This window comes from Nothoprocta perdicaria, unplaced genomic scaffold (assembly GCF_003342845.1).
Source record: "Nothoprocta perdicaria isolate Ctin4 unplaced genomic scaffold, notPer1 scaffold_121, whole genome shotgun sequence".
NCBI classification, from domain to species: Eukaryota; Metazoa; Chordata; class Aves; order Tinamiformes; family Tinamidae; genus Nothoprocta; species Nothoprocta perdicaria.
The window spans coordinates 818,621-823,268 of record NW_020454328.1 but is presented as its reverse complement, the minus strand read 5'-3'; positions in this window follow the sequence as shown (position 1 = coordinate 823,268).

The window sequence follows — 4,648 nt, the reverse complement described above, 5'->3', positions numbered from 1 at the left end:
AAAAAAAAAAAAAAAAAGAACTTCACACGGTTTGTAAAAATGCGTCCTAACTTCTTGCCTTGGAAATGCTTCCGAAACTCTTGGAGAGGAGCCTCTCTGCCTCCTCCCTCGGGCTCAGGAACCGAAAGCTTCAAATATTTCTGTAAGTCGTATCCAGTAGCAGTGTAAATAATAATTGCACACACAAAAAGGACGTGCAAGAAATCACAGCCATGATTTACTGTCTGCATTTATATCTTTAACGTGGGAAATCTACACTAACGTCATCGGCAAAATCAATGTACTAATGTTTTTAAAATATCCAATGCAAGTATTTAAAGGAGCTCTCAAGTGCCTATTTCGCCCCAGGTCCGGTTGGAGGAACTTATTTTGTCGAACAGCGTTTTTTCCGCCGGAGTTTGAATGGGATTTTTTTATATATATTTCTTGCTTGAAATGTGACTCCACTCTGGCCATTGCAACAGTTTAATGAACTGATATAATAAATATTTCCCTTGGCGTTACCAAGTTATTTCTACAATGTCAGACTTTGAACCCTCCAAACACGAAATATTATTTGCACTGGGACTGGGGAAGATCTTTTTAATCGTTTCTTAAGCAAACAACTGGAGCAAGGCGAACTCCTCTAAAATAATTTTAAAAATAAAATTTTTTAAAAAGCACATTTTGACCCCCTCCCCGCCTTGGCTTTTAAATATTTTCAGCGACTAAATAGTTATAACAGGGGTCATTTTTCTTGGAAGAGAAAGAGAATATTAGAGCCCTGGGAAAGGCATTCTGGAAAATCCATTTGCTTTCCCGATGTGGATATATTCATAGAGTAGGTGAAATTCAAGAGAACGAATAGCGTTTTGTTTCGCGTGATAAGGCTCGGGTTTAATTAATTGCCATGAATTTGCTTGGTATTTATAAAATATCACTATATAAGGACTACCGTTTAGTTGTAACTTGGATGATCCATCTCTTCGCCCTTGTAATTACTATACTTATCTCTATAGAACAGTCATTTCTACTCCAGGTTTATAGAACAGGTAATGGATAATAAAGACCATTTGTTTTCGGGATATTAAAACAAGCAGGTATAATTTCACGGCAATAAAAAACCCACCTCCCAACTTTCCCTGTAATATTCACTCCTACATCATAACGTTTAAGTTTCAATTTAGGACTACGATTCTGCATGTACATTTGAAGTAGATTCATTTGAAGCGGTAGAGGGGGGGGAAGAGAGCGAGGGAGGGAAGGAGGAAATTAAAGGGATAATTTTCAGGGATATTTCTAATTTATCTCAACTACTTCGGGCTTGGCCCTCAGGTCTCTCAGTCCCGGCCAGGCGCGGATATCCTGATACCGGGATGGGTTTTCCTTGCATTTCCTTTCCTCACTGGACAATCCACGATTTTTTAATCCTCATTTACGTGGCCAGTGACCTCCCTTTCACCGCGTTGGCTCCGCGCACTGGACACTTTCCGCGCCCTCGCTTAAAACCTCAGCAGAACTAAAATAYGTTGCGCTTCGACCTGGCAAATGTGAGCGGCTGCCACCTATTCTGCCTAGAAACCCGCAGGGGGGAACGGGGGGCAAGCTGTCCTGTCACTAGGCAGGTGTGGGCCGGGGCTCTCCGCATCCCGCTCCGCGCCTCTCCGCGCCCCGCTGCCCAGTGGCTTCGGAGTAGAAGCGCAACCCGGTGGGTGCGCTGGGGGGAAGGGGACATCGCCCCGCTCCTTGCTGCCAGTGTGGCGGTCTGCACAAGCAGCGAATCGCCCCCTCACCGGAGGAGATTCACCCAGAAAAAMAATACATGAAAAAAGCACATGAAATATATTAAAACATTTAAAATATATATAACGATATATTAATATATATGTGTATATATAAAGATATCTCTGTATCCGGGAGCTAGAGGCGGGGAACGCGCTGGGACGGGCAGACGCGGCTGCGCGTGGCGCGGCTGGTAACGCGCGGGGGCGCGGAGCGGCGCGGGGTGAAGCGCGGGTCAGCGCGGCTCGCGGCCGCGGACACGCCTCGCTCTTTAACAAAGCCTGACAAACTGCGCGATTCATCCCCAAAGTTGGGGGGTTCGCGGCGCGCAGGGGGCAGTCGCTCGGCCCGCGGCAGTTCCGCTCTCCGCGGAAGACAATGGTGGTTTATACTGGGGGAGGGGGCACCAAACAGGCCAGAGGGGTGAAAAATGGGGGGGGGGGGGAAGAAATTCATGTTATGGTGGAATAATGTCGCTGAAAAGGAACCCGGGAGAGAGAGCCGGGAATAGCCCAGCCTCGATTTGGGTGGGGAGGCCGGGGCGGGGGGTGCGCGCCTCGGGTTTTAGGTGGTTTCGGAGCGGTGCCGCCTGCAAAGCGACCCGCGGAGGGCGCGCCCGGCGCCGCGGGCAGCGTTGCGAGCCCCGCAGCCCCTTGGCCGAGGTGAGTATCGTCCCCGCGCTACCTGCGCGGCGCGGGGCCGCCCGACCCGCCGCCCAGGGGGGCCTCCTCTTTAGCGACAAGGATGAGGCGGAGGCGACAACGGAGCGTCGCCGAGCGCGCTGGCAGGGAGCGCGTTAGTGTCCCCCCTTTTCGCTGGCAGGTGCCTTGTGGAGGCTTTTCGGGTGGGAAGGTGTCCCCGAGACCCCCGAGGGGTGGCCAGGCCGCCCCCCCCCACCGCGCCCGCTGCTTTGAAATGGAAAAGAGCGCGGGCGCGCGCTGCCCTGGGGAACTTCCGCAGCGCGGGGCGCATTTGTGCGCTCAGGCAGCAAGGTGTGCGGTGGGGGCGCAGGGGGGGGCGCTTCCCGTTTAGTTTGGGATCCCAGACCGCAGGGTGCGATTTCTGGGAGGATTTCGCGGCGGGGAACGGGCTGGTAGACGCTAGGGATGCTGGTTTGCTGGCACCAACCCCCGCTTTGTCTGTCACTGGAAAGGAAAATTAAAACTCTAGGGTTTTTTTAGATGTGGGAGGGGGTTAAAAATCCCAGGATAGGCCTCGTTATTTCTAACCAGGTTTCTAGAAGCTTTCATGGCACCCGCTTAGCTTAGGAGGTCTCTACGGTGAGAACTGAAAGGAAATACAATAAAATAAATCAGAATGGAACTGGAAGGGGGGAATAAAATTTAAGAGAGAGAGAGAGAAAAAAGGTCTCTAATGAGATCGGTTCTATAGAATTATTTTATGGCCTCCATCGACACTTTGTACAAGCAGATTTGATTTGACTTCCTACTTTTATGGCAAATTTTACAGGGAAGGGAGACTGGAGCTTCGCTGCCTGCTCCCCAGCGGAGTAGCTGCGGCCCCGTGCCCCAAACCTGCCCGTGCGCGCGCGGAGGGTGCGCGGGGCGGCCCGCGGTCGCCTTGCCCTTACTGCGGAAAGTGCGTGGCCGTTTATATGCTCAGTCGGAGAGCAGGCGCTTTTATGAGGAAAAGCGGCAGATCGCTGCAAAGTTTCTTAAAATAAATAATTAAATAAATAAACAGATAAATAAATAAATAAATAAATGGGTAAATAAAAAATTCTCAGGGCACAGCGCGTCACTGGCCAAGTGCTCTGGGACATTCTGGGACATTCAGTCATTCGGTCATGGCTGTATCTATTTTTCCTCCTCTAATACGAAAATAACAGACGTTTTAGAAATACTTCTTTAAGATATTTATCGTAAGGGTAGGGGGAAAGGGTTTGTACTCTCATTTTTACTACCAGCGTTCCTTGCTTCCTTTTTTTTCTTTTTTTTTCTGGTTGTCTATCTGTTGTGGCTTTGAAATAACGATTAATTCGGGAAATAGTTGACCAAAAATATGTTGTCTCTTTTGAAATACACAAAACCAAAATTACAAGAGGATGTTCTACTTTTAATCTCTTGGGCAACTGTAATTTTAAACGAAATCTCAACATGATGCTACCCTCATTAGTTCCGAATGAAGGTTCATTACCTAGACAGTATGAATATTTTATTGTTTTATATCCCTTTTTTCGGAAATGAAATGCCTTTGATCTTTTTCTCGGGTTGTAAAAAGAATTGCCTGTCAWAAAAAAAAAAAAAAAAAAAAAAAACCTGCCTTCCCATCTGCCTTTACATTTTGCATTTCTTTTCATTTGTTTCTTTCTTCCTTTATGTGTGTGTGTGTGTGTGTGTATATATATATATATATATATATATATAAAATTTACCCGCACACGCACGTATAAACTAAAACCTTGGTTGACCTCCAAGAACGAAAAATGGATGAAATCTTTCTCCATACGAGAATAATTAGGAGAGTATCATGACTGAGGCAGGCACAAGGTCGCATTTTACTTTTAAAGCACCATTATTCGGGTTCTGTTCTCCCTGTCTATTTCTATACTAACATATTCAGTCCAGGAGACTATTTTTTTTTATAATAGTACTAATCTAATGGATTAGTACAAAGGTACTAACGGATTTCTACAAAGGTAGAAAAGGACTGTATATTTTTCTAATTACAATGATCAATTATTCGGATTTTTGAGCGKATATTTTAATCGTATTTCTTCTGAAAATCTTTTAATTCTCTTTATCTATAGATTAATTCTCGATCTGTCTAGTTACAAACTTAACACTTCCCCATCCCCTCTACCTGGAAGATAATTTTGGCAGTAGGAGAAGATCTCTGACCAAGGAGGATGCATCTGTCTTCTATA